Source organism: Equus przewalskii, chromosome 10 (assembly GCF_037783145.1).
Source record: "Equus przewalskii isolate Varuska chromosome 10, EquPr2, whole genome shotgun sequence".
Taxonomy (NCBI): Eukaryota; Metazoa; Chordata; class Mammalia; order Perissodactyla; family Equidae; genus Equus; species Equus przewalskii.
Window position 1 is genome coordinate 32,208,452 of NC_091840.1, and position 22,406 is coordinate 32,230,857.

Below are 22,406 nucleotides of genomic sequence, written 5' to 3' on the forward strand. Positions count from 1 at the left end.
CTCCCCTGACCCCTCATAGTTGAGGACCAACCAGAGAAATCATCACTCTGCCAGGAATTGGGCACAGTTGAGAAAAGCACACAGTCTGGGAAATGTGTGCCAGGAAGCCAGAGAGAGTCTGAAACACGACCACCCCATTAACATTCCTGAATCGGGCTTCCAGGGGGCTGAGCCCCGGGGAGCTTTCCTGCAACCCCTCCCTCCAGGGCAGACTTCACATTCTTCTGGGGACCCCAGCCTCAGCTCAGAGTCCAGATTAAGGTCCACAGCAAGGTCATAAAGAGTGGCACAAAAAAGGATGTGCTCCCCAGCCTCCCGGCAAACTCAGAGAAGGGCAGGGCGGCTCGTGGGGTGAGCGGCTGGCTGGGCAGGGAGTACTCACACCTGGAAGGAGTCCTCAAAGAGAACAAGAGCTCCCCAAAGGTGTCCCAGGGTCAGGCATAAGCACAGAGAGGGCCCCTGCCTGCTTCACGGAAAGGGGTATGACTAGCCATTCACATCCCTGAGGGTCAAAAGCTATTTGTGAATTGTCTAGTTTTATGTAAGGAATTTTTATGTTAATGTTTTCAAAATTATCACTGCTGTGTGTGAATTTCACCAGTGGTTTATCATTATAAAATGACACACTCTATTCATTTCCCCTTAAGGCCTATTCATTCCCCAGAGCCGCACAGGGATGGAGAGGGCTGAGGGTGGCAGTGACAGGAAGCTGGGATCCCGACCCAAAGTCCCTAGAGGGACCTCACCCTTGGCTCAAACCACCAAGGGCCCACACTGTCAGCCTCTGCCCTGGGAGACGGACACAGAAGGCTTCTGGTTGCAGTCAAATGCCATCTCACTCACTCGTTCTCTTCTTTCTTTTTTCTTTCCCAGGATGAAAGCTAATAGGATGATTCATTCTCTTATTAAGTTGCCTCATAAGAAAAAAGGAAGTCACCCAAGTTCGCAATCCTCTCTCTGAGGAACGCAAGCCACTCCATGGCTCATCCTCATACGCACTTCACAGAAACGAAACAACAAAGAAGAAAGTCGACTAAAAAGCCCATCCCTCACCTCTCCTTTCATGTCTCAAGAGTTCACTATCCTTGGCAGTTTTCTAAGTTTCTAAAGCTGTCACAGCTGAGGGCTGAGTCGGGATTTAAAGACGGGCTTCCAAATAAAATGTGATAGGAGAGGGAGGAGACACGTGGCTCTTAAGTCCACAGACCCTGCAGTCCCTCAAGGCAGATAGTAAAAATCCGCCCAGAAAATGTCCTCTGTCCCTGCCGGCTCTCTTCAGCTCTGGCCCAAACTTAGAAACAGCTGTTTCCCTTTAACTCCAAAAAAAGCTCTCATATGCTCCGTCTCCTCATTCTTTCCAACACTGTGATCTGTACACTTAATCTACCACCAGGCTCAGCTTATCCCTCCCACAGCTCGTCAAATAAGAAGAGGAACAGTCAAAGAATAAGAAGCCCAATGCTGCAAAGTTATAAAGCCCTTTTGTAAACACATCTACAGACCCAGCAGCCTGGCTTTCTGAGTTCGGATCCCAGCTCCTCAACTAACTAGCTGTGTGACCCTGGGCAAGTCGACTTAACTCTCTGTGCCTCAGTCTCCTCATGTGTAAAGTGGTGATAATACTATACTCATATAGGGCTGAGTACATAAATTTTCGTAAAATGCTTAGAAAGGTGCCTGGCGTGCAATAGCATGTAATAAATGTTAGCTCTTACTAGACCATCAAAACAATCCTGTGCAGTAGGGACTATGATTACCAGCTCTATGTATCAGATGTGTTCAATAGGCATTTGTTGCTGTGGGTATAATAATACATTAGCCTCAAGAAAAGTACAAATTAAGAAGTTAAGTGATCCTCTCAGAATGACACAGTCCATTCGTGGCAGAGCCGAGACTGGCTCTCTGGTTTTTGGACTCCAAATCAAACACTCACAGATTTCACACTTTAACACACTCCCTCCCTCAGGCATGGAAATTTGAGAAGTCCCGTGGATCGGCATCAAAAACAGATTAAAGTCTGTAACCCCCAGAGAGCCGGCAGTATCTCAAGGGAATGTCGCAGGATTTGCCAAACAAAATTAATTTCCATTTGTTTTCATATTCTAAGGAAACATATCAAAGCCTTACAGGAGAGGGTGCCACCCGATCAAAGGTGTCAAAAGACCCCTCTGGGCTGAGGATCACACCTGCCTCAACAAGGTTTCAGACTAAATGGGCTCCCTTGGGAGGCTCCTAGGCTGTCTGCAATTTGCAAAAAGGGTCAGTGCGAATCATTTGAGAGCACATTTGTGCAGGCATGGCCTAAGACATGTGGACTTCTGCCAAGCCCATAGTTTTTTAAAACAAGTACTGTCTTCACCCTTGATAAATAGCAGCCAGGCTACAGAAATATTTCCATTACACCCAAAAGCTTGCTTGCCACCACAACTCATTGAAATGGATGTTTCCAGTTTGAGAAGAACGCCTCAACAAAAACATCAAAAAACACCCCAACCTCTCCAGCAGAGGTAACCAATCTGGCATTTAAGAAACCTCTAAACACTAGTAAATAATATTTGTGGAAACAAATTATCTGGTAAAGATACACCCTCATGCCCAAAGTCTCATTATATCGAATAAACGGATTAAGCCCATTTCTTCCAGCTCTATTACGAACATTCATTAGAAGATTTCTACAGAAACACTTCCATAAACGCTCTCCACATATTTCAAGACTGTGATGAAATCACCTACGGCCATGCTCGAGACAGCTAAGAATAAAAAGAGTTTAGCCTGATAGCCCTGGCTCCACCACTAACTAGCCACATGATTTCATGAAATAATAATAATAACAGCAGCGGCGGCAGCAGCAGCTGACATTTACTGAGAATTTACAATATGCCAAGCATCATGCTAAGGGCTTAATAAGTATTTGATCCTCGCTAGCAACCATTAGGGAATATTCCTCCCATTGTATGGCATCAGGAAACTAAGACTCAGAGAGACTGAGTGACTTGCCCCAGGAACACAGCAGCGGCTAGCGGAGGCTGGATTCACACACAGGTGGTCTGACTCTGACTCAGTATTCTTAACCACATACCATAGGTCTTTTCAAGGTGCTTAACGACCCAGGACCACAAATTCCTCCAGGAGCAGTCTGGATGATCTTCCAAATCCTTTCCGGCTTTAAAATTCAGTGATCCGCTCTCTTAGAAATAAAATGAATTTACCACTTTGAGAAATAAAATGCAGTGATGGTCCAAGCCCTGTGAAGACGGAATAAAACATTTGTGCGTGCCTCCCCCAGGCGCAGACAGGGGAGGAACACTGCCGATTTTCTAGGATAATAATGCCCTGTGAAACAACCAGCCTGGCCTCAAACCGTCTCAGGAAAAATGACAGCTTGAGGTTCTTAGAGGATGCACCAACTTGCAAAGGTCTGCAAGATCTCAACTATCACCCCTCAAAGCTTCATTTGACTTTTTTTTTTTTTAAGGAAAGTCAAATGGAAGAAAATGCAGCACAGCGGGGGCTGGTTTTACGGATGTCAGGACAAGACGCATGTAAGCCTTGTGGCATACTTAACACCTTGCTTTCCTCTCGGGCCTGCACCTGCTCATGGGAAACCCACCTCATCCAGGTAATCCGTGTGTTACAGCCTCCCTAAGACCCCCTAGCCTGTAGCTCAGTAGTCCTGTAATTGCACAGGTTTTGGTCCTGGGCACACCTGCTGATATCTTCGCACACTCCCTCTCTCATCAGCACCCCTGTCTCCAGATACACGGACACTCAATGGCTGCCTTCCCCGACTCCATCTCTGATTCATCTCCTTCCCCTCCCTGCTCAGCACAGGAGTTCCCTGCCCACCCACCTTGCCACTAGCCGACACAGCCAATGGCGAAACTCTCTCCCAGCTCAGCCCTCCTCTCGCTCTCCCTAGCTCGCCCTCTCAGCTCCTGGTACAGCCTGAAACCGAAACTAATCTCAGACCTGAACAAAGTGAAATCATTTCCTACGCCTGATCACCCTATGTGACCACAGAGAATCTCCTCAACAGAGCGCCAACCCAGCTTGCTGGTCCCCCAAAAAAACAGCTCTATAGGTGCCCTCCTAGAACCTAATGCTTTCTTAATGAATAGGGGATGACGGGGTTACAGGAGGAAGCAAGAGTTCTTGCCATAGTGTTTTCTGCTGCTGCTTCTCTTTAATTTGTACAAGTCAATTTAAATTCACCCCGGAAAGTATACAACCCAGTATTTTAAACTCGTTGTCTAGCACCAGTTCATATTTGGCTCATGCTTAATCAGAGTCTCCTCTGGGACCAAGCCTTGTTCTCTTTGGAGATCCCTGTGGCCATCTTGCTGAATGCAGTTTAGATTGCTATGCTTCATGCTTTTCCTAAATTTGAAAAAATGCAGCCTTGACTTTTGTGCTAGGAACAACAAAAAAAAGAAAACAAACCAAAAAAGCAAAAGTCATTACAAATGAACATAACATCACCTCTTGATGATCCTTCTGAAAACTATAAATTTTGAGAAAGATCCTAAACTGTGTTTTGTTAATTACTCATGCCCCCAGCACACTTCCGGACACCTTTCTCTGTTGCTGGGGGTATTATGGAATGATTCTACTGTCGGCTTAAGCAAAACAGAACTGGCAGGGTAAACGCACCAGCCCAGCAAGTATATGGTAAGAGTATTAACTTTTGGATTGTCTGCTATGTACTCTTCACTCAACAACGTTTACTGAAGACCCTGTATGAGCACCAGAAGCTCCTCTAGGTGCTGGGCCAGCAGGGTGAATAAGATGACCCTCTAGCTCCAACTGGGAAACTTATTCTCAGAAAAATCTCCTGAGGAGCTGGTGCTTTCTCCAATTCCAACAGCCAGACAAATGGTCAACTACTTGCAGGCTCCCTGCAGCCCTCTTTACCAGGCCTGGACTCCATCCTGTAGGGCTGCGGGGCCCTCCCAGCGAGCATTCCATCTGAGCAGGAGCAGCGCAGGACAAGACCCCAGCTGTGGGGCAGATGTGGTTTGTGTCCTGGCTCACTAATTAATGGATGAGCCACTCACCATTACTGGACATGCTTCAGTCACTTCAATGGTAAAAGGACGGGTAAGGCCAGATTTGAGCAACCTTCTGGCTCAAAAATTCCAGCTCCTTTTCCCCTCCTATCACTGAGCTGACACAGACCTCTAGGGGCCTCTACTGCATCTTCCTGTCTCCAGATGAAAGCTCTTAAATCACAAAGACAAATGAAACTTGTTCCCATTTCTAAAGACCTTTGGGAGGCCGTTCCCCTCTGACCCTCTGAGTCACTTGTTCTCACATCCTATCTGGAACGTGGTCCCCATATCTTACTTGAGTCCTTGCTCTGCAGTTCACATTCCTTTGGCCCTGGTTCTGCTTCTAAGTATGAAGAGACAAGCGTGAATCACTGTGTTCTGGGCAGTACTCCTTATGAGATTTTTATTTCTTCTTCAGCATGTTCACTGCAGGCATTACAGGAGGTGACTATTAAAAACCACAAAGGCATCAAGGAAGCCAACCACACTTCCCAGTTCCTGCCTCACCCTGGCAAGGGTACAGCAGGATCCAGAAAATCTGACCCTCGGTCCTACGTACTGTTCACAGAGTAGGAGAGCAATGTCCTCCTTGGCCAGAGCAAAAGCCCCGGAGACAGCAGCCACCTTTACCCTCACTCAGCTCAAGTGCCTCCCCTTCCAGGAAGTCTTCCCCGCCCCAACTCCTCTTCTAGATGGCAAAGCGCCCCTCTCTTCAGCACTTTGTCTCATCGCAGTACTTGCAACTGGGGCTCTAGGCTAACATGTTTGTCTCCTCTACTAGACGATAGGCATCTCGCAGGCAGGGGCCATGTCTTAGTGACCTCTGTACTTGGGGTCAGGCTCCTGGAGAGAATCTGGCACTTGGCCAGTGGTTCTCAGCAGACTGTGCTGGGCTGAACCCTCCAGGCATGTTCCAGTGATGCTTGAACACTGCATTGTCAGGCCTTCAAGCAGAGCACAAAAGCCCTCCAACCCCCCACCCCCACCCCATCATCCCCACCTGACTCCAGCGCGGAGCTCAGCAGGGGTCTCTCTAAGAATTTCTCTAAGGATGTAAGCTCTGTAGCCAGGCCTTTTGGGTTCAAATCCTGGGTCTGCCACTTTGTAGCCACATGATCTTGGGCAAGTTATTTAACCTCTCTACGTCTCTCTTTCTTCACTGAACAATACATATAACATCTCATAGGGTCTTGTGAGGATTAAATGAGCCCATCCGTGAGAAGCACTTGGAATAAAGTCTGACCCACTAAAGTAAGTGCTCAGCGGGTGTTGGAATGACTATTTTCCAAAGCTATTCCTTCACAGAACCCCCACCCACCCCCTGCAGCTTCCACTCTGGGCTACATATTGGTCCTGCCCCCTCACGAGATTCCCCTCCTCCTCCAGGACAAATGCTAGCGCTAACATAAAAAGCCATACGACCCTCCTCACGAGTTACCACCCTCCCCCTCAAATTCTCCCAAGAGCAGAAGACTTGGTTCCATAGCCCGGCTACAAATGCTGAGTCGTTCTGCGCCCAACCACACTTCTCTATAGTCACCCTTGACAGTCCAGGCTCCCTGGCTCCCCACTGTGCAGTCTCCTCAGCTCATCATTTAAGAGCCTTCCCCTACCCCATGCCACCCCTCCAAAAGCCAGCCTCAGGCTCTACAGTTTTCACCAAAGATTTTCCTTAACAATAAGGAGCCTCAGCCCATTAGCATCCCTGCGCAGAAATAATAATAATAACAACAGCTTCTACTCCAAAGCATGCCTACTCTTCGTCTGGCATACATGTTAGATCTCCTTTAACTCTTTCCAAAGCTGAGAAACTGAGGCACTTACAAAGTCCTCGAGTAAAATGGAGAGCTGGGATTCTAACGGGATATGTAACTTCAGATCCTACACTCAAACCACTAAGCTCTGACGGAAAAGGGCATGAAGTGGCCGGACAGTCTCCTGGGGGTGGAGGTTAGAGAGAGTTGGGACTTTTTTACCCCACCAATCATTCCTCAAAGATACTTGGTGCCACCGTAACCAGGCGAAACGGTCACTTTTTCTGAAAAGGGAGTTTCTGTTTACAGCCATTGTTACCATTTTTATCATTTAGGACCTGTTTCAAAGATGAGAGTGGTAGCTGCATTATTAGGAGTCCATTGTATTGCTCTGACACATCAGAGGAGGCCGGAAGCAGAGGGAATCAGAGAAGCACTGAGTGAGCCAACACAACCAGCATCCTAAACTCAACAACCTGTGGCATGTGGGCAGCAGCAGACAAGTCCTGGCCACCGAGGAAGGTGAATCTTTAGTCACTGCCATAGGACCCTTACATCCAACCCAGACAACTTCCAAGTCACAAGTCAGGGACCACCTGCCAACAGCATTCCCAAGGCCCTTTATGGCTCTTACTTCCCATAAGTGTAAGAGCAACACAACAGAGGCATCGCCTCTTCCAGGCTACCTTGTATAGTCAGAGGTGGTCCCTGTCTGCCTCCCAGCTTCCTGCCCCCGAGTACTAGAATACTCCTGCCTATGTTGCTTATGGCCAGGATGGGGAAATCCATCAAGGCAGAGCAAATGTAGGAAGCTTTTAGGGAAGAAACAAATGTGAGTGCTACGATATGCCAAACATGGCGCCTGCTAGTTAGACAAAGAAAAACCCCATGAGCTACAGTTGTCTGCAGGCACTTGAGCCTAAGAAGGGCTTCTCAACACCAAGGCAGGGAATTCACAGACGCGAGACCCTACTACAGGCTCTTCCAGATCCCCGGCGAGTGTAGATGCCACAGTCACCTGAGCAGCAGCCCAGGGCCCAGTGAAGTCTGGCTAAGAAAGAAAAAGCAGGCCAGGCGCCCTCGGGGATGCCCTGGGGATGGTGACAGCCATTCCCTCTGGCCCCCACTTGCCTTTTAAGTCCAGAAGGACCTGAGGAACCTACAATACCTAGATCCTGACCTTGGACAACTCTGCCCCCACACCTCCTCAAGAGGAAGAGTGTCCCCCTTACACTCTCCACTGAAGCACCTTCTCCCACCTCACCCCATTTCCCCAAGAATGAGCTGGGGCTCCTAAAGCACCTGGCTCCTACAGCCAATTGAAACACCAGAACATCCATCCCTCACCCTAATCCCTGTATTTACCTAATTCTCTGGGCCAGCGCCCAGAGCCTTCCCACCACACGCACAGCAAAATCAGCCCCGGAGAAGGGCCACCCCATCTGCCCCCATCCTCTGGCTATCCGTAAGGAGCTGGGATCTGGTCCAGGGTTTCCAGATCTCCATGGCCACAAGCCCACATTTGCAGTGGAAGGTCATGAGAAAAGACCTCTCTTGAGAGGTCTGCTCTTCGCACCCTGGGGGTTATTCACGGACTGCTCACAAAGGAGGGAACTGTTCTGAACGGCCTAGGCTGGACTACAGACTCTAGATCAGGGGTCTTAATAGGCGTCCCAGTTGCAACGGGTAGAGTAACCCTCTGATACTGCATAGGAAATGTGTCCCTGCAGGCAGGCATGTTTCTGAGGAGGAAGGAGTTAGAGCTTTCATCAGATTCTCAAATGGGCCCATCCAACCTCTGGCCCCAAATTCCCCCCTAGTCATAATAATATCATCCCCAGGCCATCCTAGTGGTCCAAGGTCTCGCTCCTATTCAGGGATGTGCCCTGGCCTGAGGCACCTCTCCTGTTCCCCTGTCTCCTGCTTCCTCCAGCTGCAGAAAGTGGACAGAGGGGTTTCAAACCCAGCCTCCAACTTCCTGGAGCCCTGAGCCATCTTTGGGATGATGCCACCCTCCATTCAAATTGAAGTCCCAATGGCATCGACCCCCAACAAGAGAGAGGGCCCAATTTCACACTTGATCCCACAGGAGCCGAACCTCATGATGAGATGACTTCCCCCATGAGAGTTCCTGGCGTCCCTCACCTCCTTCAGGCACACCTGGCTAACTCCACCCAGGCTGTAAAGATGAGCATGCCTGGCCAAGAAAAGAGATAAGAGGCCCAGAGCATCTCCTGGAGTCCCTTCTCCTGGGCCAGGTGGCTCACCCCGCCGCAGGATAAACAACAGGAAGGTGATGCTCCTGCCTCAGGGTCAGGTGGGGAGTGAGATGGTCTTCTCCTAGCCTGTATCACCTCTAGGATATCTTATTTCTAAACTCGCGGTCACTCCCCTCACCTTCCATTCTCACCAAAAAAAAAAAAAAAAGTAAAATCTAAAACCTCCCTCCCCCTAAAACAAATTCCTCTCCAGGAATTTAATTTCAGTATAAATTCTTGGAGCTAAAACTTCTTTTAAGGGGAAAAGACATGGGCAAGCCAGCGCTAGGTGTAAGGCAACAATGCAAGGAGAAAACCAAGAGGAGAGAATGAATTAACGGCAACACCAACCCCCTAGAGCTTAGAGCCCGGGGCACCTAGCGCCGGAGGGGCGGGGGAGCAGGGGCGGGGACAGTGCGTGCTGAACTTTCCTAGCCGAGCCGGCGGGAGATGCAGCTCCCAGGGGACCGGGTGGGACCAGGAAAGGCTGAGCTGACCTGTGACATCGGCGGCGGCAGGAAGCGAACCTCCCCTCCTCCTAAAAGGAGCTCTGCCCCCTGCGCCCCCCGCCAGCCGTCGCCAACCAGTCAACGCCCCCAGGCCCAGGCACAGCGGGGAGGGGCGCCCGCACAAAAGGGGGAGCGGCGGGAGAAGGGGCTCAGGGCGGCGCCGGCACCGGCACCGGCGCAGGGAGGCCTCGCTTCCCTTCCCCGCGCCCACCCCTCTGATCCCACGCCCGGCTCCCAGCCCCGGCTGCCCGCACGCCCCGCGCGCCCACGGCCCGGGATGAGGTGGGGGCTCGGGCAGGAAGCGCGGGCCGGACCTGCCGCACGCGGCCGGGGCGGCGCGGGCTCCGGGAAGGCGCGGCGGTAGCACCGGGAATCAAACTCGCGCCGACCCGGCCCTCCCGGCGGCGCCTCGGCGATCGGGGCCGGGGAAGGTGGGGCCGCCGGGCCGGGGCCGGGGCCGGGATCGCGCGCGGGGCGGCCCGCGGGGTCTGCGGCCGGGGCCCGGGCGGGCGCCGGCGGGGGCGAAGGGAGGGTCTTACCGAGCAGCCGCCACGCGCGTCCGCTCCCCGCGGGCCGGTGGGGCCGGCGGGCGGGGGAGGGGCCGCGATCCCGCGGCGGCGGCGGCGGCGGGCCCGGCGCGGCGGCGCGGCTGGGGCGCGGGAGGCGGAGAATGCGAGGCGAGGCCAGTTTCCTAGCGGCGGGCGGCGAGAAATGCAGCTGTCCCTGCGCGGCTGCCGGCGGGGCCGCAAGTGGGGCGGCGGGGAGGAGCGGGGCTGCGGGCGGGGCGGGGGCCAGGCCGCGGCGCCCCCAGACCCTCTCCGACGCCTGACTCCATGCAAGAGAGGCCGGCAGCAGGAATGGGGTCCGAAAGCAACACAGTTTCGGGGGCCGGGGGACGCCGGGTGAAGATTAGGAAAATCCCGGTCGTGTCCCCCCAACCCCCCGCCACCCCCCGCGCCACCCAGGACCGGCCGCGGTGACTCCTGGTGAGCGAGGAGCCTGGGTCTCCCGGGCAGAGCGGGGTGCGGGGCGTCCTGCTCCCCCTGGCTCGAGGAGCGGCGCTGGGAAGGCGCACCCCCAAGAGAGAGGGGCGGGGAGACCCGAGACCCGGGCTCGGAGGGGAGCCTGACAGCAGGGCTGCACCGAGAGAATGCAGTGTGTGGACGCACATCTGGGGCCTGGGACAGCTGAAGGGTGGGGGAGGGGCGGCCTTCTAGGAGTTAAGGCTCGGGAAAGGAAACAAATAAAATGCTGAGGTCAGAGGAGATGGTGGGGAGGGGGTCAGGAAATCAAAGATATTCCTCATTCATACCATCAGATACCACTTGCCATCTCCCCTCCTGCTTCCCCAACATCCCTGGCCACTTCAGGGGTTTATGAGCCCTGAGAAGATTTTCCACAGAAGATTGTTTAATAAATGGGAAATCAACCTTGGCTGTTCTTTCTCCACGTAGTTTGGTTTCTGACTCCAATTTGGGGATGGGTAGGGTGGGGCACATGGTGACCACCAAGCACCTGCTTTGAAGAGGAGCTGCCTTCGTTGTTGAGGAGGGTGAAGGCCAGAATGCAGTTCCAGCTCTGCCCCTAGACAGCTTGTGAAGGGTCTGCACCCTCCTCCTGGAAGAGCCTGCCTTGGAGACCCACTTGCCCGTCGGGGCTCAGACTCCTGGGAATAGCCCCCTCTCCCCTCCTCCTCTGAGGGCCTGCAGTCCCCTAGCTCTGCTGAGACACATCAACATGCTCAGCCACAGAGACATCTGATGGTAAAAACCACAAACCAAAGTGCCCCAGACACCAGTGTGTTTCCATCATTTGCATGTCAAGGGTAGGTTTCTTCAGCAGGTTGGGAACCTGGGAGGGGGAGAAACCTCAGAACCGCACACTCTTGAGGAGGCCCAACATTGGGTTCGCATGTGGAGCTGAGCTCCAGGACTGGGTTCCCCTACGCATCCCAGGATCTGCTCTCTCCTGCTGCCTCTCCTCAGGCTCCTTTGCCTGGTGGTACACTCAGTTTCAGAGGGCTCTTGAAACCCCAGGACGTGGTCGACACACCCAGGTTAAAGATCTTAATCTGGATGGCCTGGCCCTTCCTGCATGTTGACTCCTGGCTCCTCTGCTGAAGCTGTCACAGAGCTCAGGATTCAGCCTCCTCGCTGGATCCTGCTGCCACGTTTGTTACGCTACACATGCATGGCGTGGTTCATCGGCCACTTTTCTGCTTACTCGCAAGATCCTTCCGCAGTTCCTCCCTATCACTTTGGGGTTTCAGAGCCCAGAAAATGCATCTGCAAACTTGGGGGTTTCCCTGTTTGCACTCGCCTCTGAGTGCTCACAAAATCTTTTAATATGTTACTCACATAGTCATGAAATGAAACCAGTCGCGGTAATGGACGCTCTTCCCTGAAGAACTCTTCTTGGGCCTGGCTAACGGATGCTTCCTTTCAGGGCTGTCTTGCTGGAAGCTTTTCCTCAGACCCCTTCCCTGCCTCACACAACCACTGGGTAACCTCCTGCACTCCCACCACTGCCTCTGAGCTGACTGTTCCCCATGCTCCAGGCTCCCAGGCCAGACCCCTGTCCTGCGGGTCAGACCCCACACCCAGCTGCCCACAGAGGCTGTCCACCTGCCGGTTCCTCAGAGGCCTCATCCTCAAGGAGGCCACAAGCAAACTCAGAGCCTTTCCCTCCCCAAGCTGCCTTCTCCCTCTCTGGCTTCCCAGCAGGAAACCTCATTCCTCAGTGTCCCACTCTCCACATTCAGTTGGTTATCAGGTCCTGTTCATTCCTCCTTCATGCCCCTTCACCCTTTACTCCTCCAGCTTCTACCTGGTTCAGGCCCTTATTGTCTCTCCTCCTGTCAGAGGATGAGATGTCCTTTTTGCTCTCAAGCCCAACCCTCCTGTCTGCTTCAGGAGACACTCAGTTCCTTCTTTCTCCCCCTGTCTCTGCTTCATACCTATAAACACCACAGGATGCCCTCTTCTAAGAAACCCTTACCCCAACTTTGCCCTGCCCTCAGGCCATTGCCCTGGCTTTCCACAAATCCTACAATTTGCTGGATGTTCTCGCAGAGGGAATCCAGCGGAGCGGGTACCACCATCGACTGGTCCACTTGCACGCTACATGACTCTGGGCCAGTCACTCACTCTGTGCCTTAGATTCCTCATCTGTATTTGGGGCTCACAACTGTGCCTACCTCAAAAGGTTGTGGTGAGAATTAAATGCACATGTGTGAAGTATCCAGCATAGTGCCTGGCACATTACCTGTTCGATAAGTGCTAGTGTTGTTACCGATGATAATGCTGTCAGGTGCAGTGTGTTGATGAACGACTCCTGCACCCGCTCCCTCTCTTGAGCTCCTGACTGGATTGTGTAGCTGCCATTGGACAGACTGTCCCACAGCCACCTCACCTTCAGCATGGCAAGTCTGGAACCTGTCATCTCCACATCCTCCTCTGCCGGAATTCTCTGTCCTGGAGAAGGGCACCTCCCATTCACCCGAGCTACTGACTTCACATGCTGCCTTCCTCCTCTCCCACGTTCAGACCCCTAAGCAAACTCAGGGCTTTTACTTCCTGAATTTCTCTGGACTCAGCTGCCTCTCCATTCACACTGCTCAGGCTACCAGGCCCCCTGCCTTTCAGTCCATCCTCCTCGATGCCGGCATTACTTCCTAAAGCGTAGACTGGTGATGTTTCTGTCCTGCTGAAAAGTCATGGATGACTCCCCATTGCTTGGAGAATGACATTTCAACGCCTTAGAGTGGCACTTCCTAGCCTGCACTTAACCCACAATCCAGCCCCTCCCCTCTCCTGTGCTCACCCCACCACCCTCCCCCAGGCTAGAACAGCTAAGACCACTTGCTGTTCCCATGGAGTACACGGGAAGGTGAGGAAAGCCTCTTGCCAAGTCTCTGGTGATATTCAGCACAGAGAAATGGGAGAGCGTCTGCCACGTCTCACTTCTCCACGACGATGAGGTTCATGGAGTGCTGTGGGGCTCAGGCTTGGAAAGAGTAGGTTCCAGCTGGACCACAGGGAAAACAGGACATTTCCCTTCTGGGATTTCCCCAGCCCAGGACAAATGCCAGGGCGCGTATGGTGGACGAGAGCATATGGCTGCGGCTTTGGAATTGACCACATTGTCCCAGCCACCAGGAGACCTTCGCATCCTCCTACAACCACCAGGGGCAGCTTAAGGAGGCCCAAGGTGGGAAAGAAAGTGATGCTAAAATCCAGATAATTTGGGTAGTCCTATCCCTTTCTCCATCTTCATCTCATCATCTGGTGTTAACATCCAGGTAAGCTTATCGCTTTCGCCATCTCTACCATTTGACCAAGAAACTCAGAGGAAACTTTTAAAGAATTAGCAATATCACTTGGGAGTTTTGAAAGAACAAGCGTGTGAAATGTGGAAGCAGTGGCCCCCCCCAAATGAGTAAATGCCCCCCTTCTGGGATAATAACCAGATGGATGCCTATGGGATTGCCAGTGTGACTCCCATCTGAGAGAAGGGTTCCCAGGGACCCTCATCTCTTTCCCAGAGTGCCAGCACCAATGCCATGCCCATGGCACTTTCTTTGAACCCTCCTTCCCTTGCAGTCCCTGTGTCTATCCTGCCAGCCTATATATAGTGTGTGGTATTGTTGTTGGTCTCTGCACGAGCTCCCAGAAGGTAGAAGGTGTCTCCTGTCTCAGTGCCCGCACCTCCCAGCGTGAGGCTGGCAGGTCCCACGAGTGAGTAAATATTTGCCAGAGGACTGGCTTCTGACAGGCAGGTGAGCCGTGCCCAGTTTGCTCTTACAAAAACCATGTGTTTTCCCTTCATGGGCAACATGAGGCTCCAAGGGTCCCGCCTCTCGGACGAGGCTGCCACCTTGACCTCTACAAGGTGGTGGGGTGGACAGTAGGCGTAGACAAATGGAATTCCATATAGCCATTAAAACTGTTTTTCAGGAATATTTAATACCTATAAGAATATTCATGATATGTTATGGGAAAGGGAGGCCACAAAACAGTATATGCAACGTGAGCCCATTTATTTATTTTTATTTAGTTAGTTACAAACGTAGAAGAAAATTTACCAACATGTTAACAATTGTTGGATGAGGGTTTTATAGATAACTTTTACTGTGTTATTAATATTTTTCCAGATTTTCCAAATTTCCTACATCAAACATTCTACATTCCTTTATAATCATATATATGTGCCTAGATTAGGCCTTCAAGATCGTTATGATTGGAAGGAGGAGTTAACATAACTAACTGTTGTCCATAGTCACGTTTAGCTGAGGCTATTTCAATCCAGTTCCATGACTGGTTTTGTTCACCTCCCATGTACCCATACTGAGACCCAAAGATGAACAATCTGTAGCCCCTCCTGGCCCCCCACGTCTAAAGGGAAGGCGAGATGTGGAGCAGCTAGCAAATAGTACAAGCAGAGCGTGACACTTACTAAAATCAAGGTGTAGGCAGAGGGCTCTGGGGCTGCACAGGGGGGAAGTGCTTAATTCTCGTGGGGGAGAGGTCAGAGAGAGCACCTTGAAGAGCTGGCTTTTGAGCTGGGCCTTGAGAGATAGAAACGATTTTCGCTGAGGACAGGGGTCTTCCCATCTTGGGGCACAGCATAAGCAAAGGCACTAGGCTGGGAATGTTGAGACGTATTTGACGTGGGGGAATATCCACTGTGGCCGGAGTGCAGGGTGGATGGCAGCAGCAGGGTGGGCGGTGGGTACATAGCAAAATGAGGCTGGAAAGGCAAGGAGGGTGTGACAATGAATAGCCTGGAACACCAAACTAAGGAATCTGCAGAGAAGGGGTGTTTTACAGGCTCGGGCCTGAATTTGAAAATGCAGTATTAACCTTTGCTCTGATTTTCCTGACAACACCAAGAATTGAGGCAGCGAGGTCCCCCGGTCCTGCACCGGACCAGCTCCTGGGGAAAGCCAGCCTCGAGTTAAGCATTTGCTCCAAAAAATTCAGAGGCTAGAGGTTCAGTCCCAGTTTGGAGCAGCAGATTCCTTCTTCCTCCTATACTCTGTCTAAACTCCTTAGGGACGGTGTGGTGGCTCAGCGCCCAGACCTTTGTGCCAGTCAGCCCAGGGCACACAGGAATCCCTGCTGTACCCACTTATGAGCTGGCTGGCCTTGGGCAAACTACTTAACCTCTCTGAGTCTCGGTTTCCTCATCTCTAAAATGATAAGAATAGTACCTTCCTCCTCATTAGACAGAAATAATCATAGTAGATGATAAAGTTTCTTGAGCATTTACAACATGTCTGGCCCTGTTTTAAGCACTTTTGCACATTTTATCTTATTTAATCCCCAGAAAAACCCTAAGAGGCAGGCATTATTGCCACTTCTATTTTACGGATATGGGAACTGAGACACAGGAAGTTGCCCAAGGTCCAACAATGAGTGGTAGAACCAAGACACAAACCCAGCCTGTGGCTCCAGAGCTCACAGCCTTCACTATGCCCCTGGAGATAACAATATTGACAGTAACAAAAATGATAAAAGCAGACACCACATGAAGCTTACTATGTGCCAGTTAACATTTACATTGTTAACTCACTCACTCCCCAGTGGCCCTGTGGTAGGTACTACCATCAGGCCCTGTTTACAGATGAGGAAACCGAGGCACAGAGAGCTTAAGGAACTTGCCCAAGCCTCTTCGCAGAGCCAGGATAAGAACTCAGGTGGTCTGGCTGCTGAGCCTGCTCCTCATCACTCTGATACACTCCATGAATGGTGCCTGCTTTACTCCTTGTCGTGGTTATGATTCCAAGCAGGCCTGCCTGAGATCAATGTAGGCCAGATGTTCAGATCTGGTTCTTCCCAGTGATGCAGATCCACGGAGGAGGTTGGGGGTGGGGCAGGATGAATATTCCTGAGTGGGACTTGGGGAGCAGGGCCACAGGTAGAGGGGCCTCTGGGTGGTGTCCTGGGGAGGGCTCCTTCCTACTTGGAGGGTAGACGGTAGATGGCCAGGGAAGGAAGGAGAGGAAGCTGGCACGACCTCGTCAGCCCCTGAGTGGGGCTCTGGGCACTAGTGGAAGTGGCAAAAATCTCTTATTCTTTGGTGGGAGAGCCTCCCTGGGGTGGGGCACAGCCAGCTCCCAGGTGGTGGGTGGAGGACCCTGGAGAGCCGAGTGATGTCTTTGGGGGAGAGTTCACTGAACCGTATCTCTTTAAAAGGGAGAACAGAAAGCTCTCCCTGAGGCGAGGCTGAGCCTCTCTGGGCAAGAGGACCCTGCGGCTATGGCAGGACTGGGTTCCCAAGTCCAGACTCTCAGCTCTAGGTCTCCCACTTGAGCCTCTGAGCCTGCTTCCTTTGAGGAAGGGGTTGGGGAGGGGTATAGTCCAGGGCTCAGTTCAGCTCTATTCCCTAGGCAGGGAAGTGTCACCTGATGGTGGCAGTCAGAGGAGTCAGAGGAGAGGCACAGCTGGTACCATAGCACAGAGGGGCACAGCAAACACTGCAGGGCTGGTTTACCGGAACGCTGAACTGAGAGTTAAAGGAGCAGGAGGATATAGTCACTCATTTATCAGGAATTCATGGATTATTGGTTTCCTTCAATAGCTTATAATTTATTATTATCATTATTTGCTTTTCTTTTTTTTCTTTTTTAAATTTTTTGTGAGGAAGATAGGCACTGAGCTAACATCTATTGCCATTGCCAATCTTTTTCCTTTTTTTTCTTCCTCCCCCAAAGCCCAGTGCATAGATGTATATCTTAGTTGTCAATCCGAGTTCTTCTAGACACCGCCTCAGCATGACTTAATGCGCAGTGTGTATGTCTGCACCCAGGATCCGAACGGGTGAATTCCGGGCCACCAAAGCAGAGTGCACAAACTTAACCACTACACCACTGGTTGGTCCCTATCATTATTTGTTTTGATGCTTAGATTGTTCTGGATTTGGCCATTTGCTAGCTTTTGCGTTCTTTCAATATGTTCCCATTCTTATATGATACATTCCCGTCCTTACCTTCTTGTGCAAAGAGATGTTTACACCATCATGGTAAACACTGAATCAGACCATCAAGGGATGCTCAATCTAGGGGGAAATTTTGATTAAGAGTAGGATATTTGAATGGTCCTCAAAGTGTTTCCCCGCAGACTGCTTATTAGTTGCAAGCGGGGTGGGGGGGGGAGAAATCCTACGGTGGAGAAACTGTGCGACACTTGGATTGGATGATCTAAATTAACATCATCTATGAGGGAGAGAGCGACATTGTGTGACTCCAGATATGACATCCTGAAGACACATGGCCTCGGCAGTATTCCAGCTGAGGATGCATAATCTCAATTTAATCATGGGGAAACATCAGACCATCACAAAATGAGAAATGTCCTATTAAAAAAAAAGGCAAGGGTCTGTAATTAAAATAAAATAAAAAGCCAGCTACGCAAGTGTTCCAGATTTAAGGAGACTAGAAAGACATGACAACTAAATGCAGTACCTGACCCTAGACTAGACTTTGTACTGGAGGGGAGAAATAATTAGATCAACTGACAAAATAGGAATATAGATGATAGATTAGTAAAAGTGTCATATAAATGTAAATGTATAAAGTTAATAACTGGGCTGAGATGTAAGAGTGACTCTCTATTTTTAGGAAATAGAAGTATTTAGGGGTAAGGGCCGTGATGCATGAAACCCTGAAATGGTTCAGAAAAAAATGAGAGGGAGAGAGAGAGAGTGCCCACACATGATGAAGCAAGGGATAAAATGTTAATAACAGGTGCGTCTGGTTAAAGGGTGTACAGATGATTCTTAGACTATTTTCATTTTTGCAACTTTTTGCAAGTTTGAAATTATTTTCAAATAAAACGTTTTTCAAAAATTCCAGGCTCATTTTGTGTTTTCCCTGCCCAAGCCCTGCAATCAGCCTTTTGCTCTACAGGATCCTATTGAGCAGGATTATTTAACCACAAACAAACGATGTAGGTAAATGAGAAAGAAAAGTATTCCTAGCATACGGAACAGCATGCCTGAAGGCAAGGAAATGTGAAATGTGAGTGTAGATGGTAGAAAGGACTGGTGCTGGCAAAAGTGGGTCTTCTGAAAAGCTAACCCAAAAAAGGGCATCCCAGGATAAACCGTGACCTCGCCCGGAGATGCATAACGCGTCCTCCCACAGCTTCCCACAAGCCTCTCTCCATTCACTCGCACCTGGGATTTGGACATATGATACAATAAACTGACAGATTCGGCCGTCCTTCAGAGGGCCAACGCTGTATTCGGGGACATGTAATCTATGGAAATCATAGAACTGAATTTTATGTATTTACATAGAATGCGCACAACTGTTGTGCAGAGTGTAGAAAGTGTAGCAGCAGCGATGTAAACTTCAGCCGGAGAACAGCAAAGCTCTCTGTGAATGAGCAGCCTTACCCAGCCAATCAGAACGCAGGAGATATCAACCAATCCCGGCTCGGCAATGCTCCCGGCGGGGCGGGCCGACACGCCCGGGGTTGTTTGTTTGCTTGGGCTCCCCACCAGCCCCGCTCTAACTCGAGTCTACGGTGGGGGAAATCGCGGAGGGGAGGCCGGTGAAGCAGAAGAGGCCAAAAGGTGGAGGGCGTCGGGTGCTAAGCCTGGCAGCTTGGGCACCACAGCAAGTTGACTGATCCAGCCCTGGCAAAACCCACATTTGTAGCGCGCTCTGAGGGGCTCCTCTCCCAGAGCGCGTGAGTCCAGGCAGCCTTAGCGAGAGCGGGTGGAGCTGATGAGGGCTGACTCGGAGCGAGCAGGTCTGAGAAGGATGTCAGGCTTCCCTCCTCCATCCTGCTTGGGTAGGTGGTGGTGCTTCCTTTCCTCTTGGGAAGGAAGGGTGCCAGGCCTGTGCCAGGCTTGCAGCATGTTTTAAGAACTAACTCTCCAATTGTCAGGATGGTGAGATTGGAGAGGGGGGCTGTCCAGGCGTCTTCTCTAGCTATAGTGCCCGTGGCGGAATAAAGTGGTATGAAGCAGGATGCTTCCCTTTCCCGGATAGGCACATATCACGGCACCTTTTCCAGGTCTCCCAGTCTGGTGATTCTTCTCTGGCTCTAACCTGAACCCTCCTTGGCACATCTCTGGCCAGCCTTCAATTAGCTGCTTTTCAGGAGATGTGCTGTCCATCTAAGTTTCTCATTCCTGGGATAAGGCTTTGGTTCCCATGCTGGATACCAGTTCTCAAAATCTGAGTGGGGAAGCCATGCAGGAAGGCATTTGACTCCTTTGCCGGTGTTTCAGAGAATGCAGTTGGTGCCTCTGAGCGAATTGATGTTGCCGTTACTGAGACAGGAAATAGGAGGACTGGGTGGAGGTGGGGTACATTGAATTTTGAGGCTCCTTTCTCTATACCAGGCTCTGTGCTAAGCACTTTACAGACATTAGATTCTCAAATACTTTACTAGGTTGGAACCATTATCATCCTTATTTTACAGCTGAAGAAACTGAGGCCAGAGAGGTTACATATCTTGCCCAAGGTCACACAGCTCCAAGGGGCACAGCCTGGATTTACACCCAGGCCTGTCATATTCCAAGCCTCTGTTTTTGACTGCAACCCTGTATCATAGCACCTCCTGGCCGTCCCTTATGCCAGCTGTCGCCCTGCTCTGGATCCTCTGGGGGCCTCACTTACCTGCTGTTGCTGTTTCGGGCCATGGTGCTTGGTTCCTCATTGTGTTTCAGGCTTCCTGGACATTGGGATTCATTGATACAAGGGAAAGTCAGCAAAAACCATAGACTGCCATGGCCCCACTAATTTGGGACCAAAAATTTAGGGGATGTGGCAAAACATGTGGAACCCATAGTTGAACTTACGAACTAGCCTCCTTCTGGGGGGCGCTGGTCTACCTCCACTTTATTTGGATATCTCCCAGCTCCTCCTGTTATACCAAGGAGGAAGGAACCAATGGCCTAAAGTTACAGGGAAGGTCTCAAAGGGAGCAACATTTAATGTGGACTTTGCAGGATATCTGTGGTCTCAGAATGGAGAAAAGTGTTGAAAAGTTGCTTGTGGGGAGGACATTCTAACCCTAGGGAACAGCGTATACAAAGGCTCTGTCTCCTTTCTCTCTCTCCAGCGCCACCCTTGCCCCATTCTTCACCCTCAGAGATCCTTGACAGCCACACAACTTCTGATGCTGACAAAGTGGTACAACTTCCCCCCCCTGTGTTGGACAGGCCACCCTGGAATCGGGGCCTCCTCTCTTGGGATGAAGCTCTGGGACTCCAGGAAGGTGGAGGCCCACCTCTTCAACTGGAAGTGGCTCATGGGTCCCCACTGCAGGGGCGATTTTGTACCAACCCCCTGAATCTTGCCTGTTTCTTCAGCTACTGATTTTGTCCTTTTTCTGGCTAAGAAGAGCACGTCTTCTTTTCTGCCCATTGACTAAAGCTGAAATTGTCACAGCTGGCTTGGACTAGCAGCCTGTCTCAGAGCCTTCTGAGTAATCATGTCCAGCCCAGGGCAGATGCAGGGAGAGCAGAGGGGGTCAGGGTAGGGGTTACACCACAGGAAGCACAAGGACATTTTTTTCCAAAATCTTTCTCTCCCCTCTCTGGGCCTCTTCCTAACCTCTAAGTCTCCCCTTTCCCTCCTCCCTCTCTCCCCATAAGCAAGGCTGATTTCTCTCTGGCTCTTTTCCCACCATTAACAAAGCTAGGAATTTCTTGGCTCATGAGCAAGGGCCTTGGGGATCCAGCCTCTTTCAAGCCAGATCTCTGAGTGGATTTAGGCTGACTCTGTAGGGACTGTGGCTTTGGTGGCCCCCAATTGCCTTTAAGATCAACAAAGGCTTAGCTTCCCATCTTAGTCTCTGAGGCTGACTCCCCTCTCCGTGAGCAGCCTCTAGAATTGGCACATCTGCTCCCAGCTGGACCTGAGCACTGAGTGCCAGACAGAGCTGCTGGACCAGTCACTGGAAGGGCATGTCCCTTCCACTCCCCTTGGTCTCCTCGTCCTCTCCAGCTACTGTGCCAAAGGAATAGCTCACTGGCAGAACAGAACGTTGTCCTCAAATGTCCATCTTTAGACGAGTAGTTCTTGCTCCAGGCTCTTTATAGATGTGTTTAGGAAAAAGTGACATTCAGGTAACAGGGCTGATGCAGCCAAATGCAGCAGATCTCACTTTGAGAAAACTCCATAAACATTGTGAATTTACAAAAACACCCAGAGAATTCTTCCTGCATAGTTGGCAGTTACACACATCAGAAAGGATTCACTCCAATAAGAATAGTGATTTTAAGTTATTTTATGCACTCTTCAAAGAGATATTTAAGAGTTGTTAGGGAGGTGGGATGTCAAGAAGATAATCAGGGATGAAGAAAATTTCTGAAATTATGATGGAAGTCAGTGGCGATACAGAATTTGAAGTGTGAAAATCCATTCCCTTACCATGACAGGGCAGTTTTTGTAAGGTGAAGTATACTTGACCCTCATGGTCCAGGGCCAAGATCTGGGTCAAGTGCCTGCCTTGGGAAGGGGAAAGCTAACTAGCCAACCCCCAATTGTTGGTCCAAGCAGAGGGCTAGATCATACAAAGATCCAAAGCAAAGCCCTTGACCCTCCCTCCATTTCTTTCTTGGCAACTAAATGGGCCTTAGATTGCCCAAAGGTGGGCAGCCAAGACAAGGTGGATTCTCGATCAATGCACAGACCCAATCAGTGTTCAACCCTAAACCATTACTCATTGACCTGCTGCCCCCCGACTTTTACAACACAGGGGGAGGTTATCCAGTAATCTGCCAAGGTCAGATCAGCTGTAGAGATTTATAGGCCCAAACGGGGACAAACGGAATTCTTTCAAGCCAAGACTCTTTGAGGAGGAAATGGAAAAGGTG

General features: G+C 50.8%; 1 protein-coding gene across 1 annotated transcript in view; it reads right to left on the reverse strand.

Moving 5' to 3' along the window:
- The window catches only part of CUEDC1 (CUE domain containing 1), a 74,341-nt gene extending 64,095 nt beyond the window's left edge, over nucleotides 1–10,246 (reverse strand). Inside the window, exon 1 of the mRNA XM_070560816.1 lies at nucleotides 10,109–10,246. The gene's annotated coding sequence lies outside the window, so the exon portion shown is untranslated. The remainder of the gene's footprint in view (nucleotides 1–10,108) is intronic.
- Nucleotides 10,247–22,406: the final 12,160 nt, after the last annotated feature.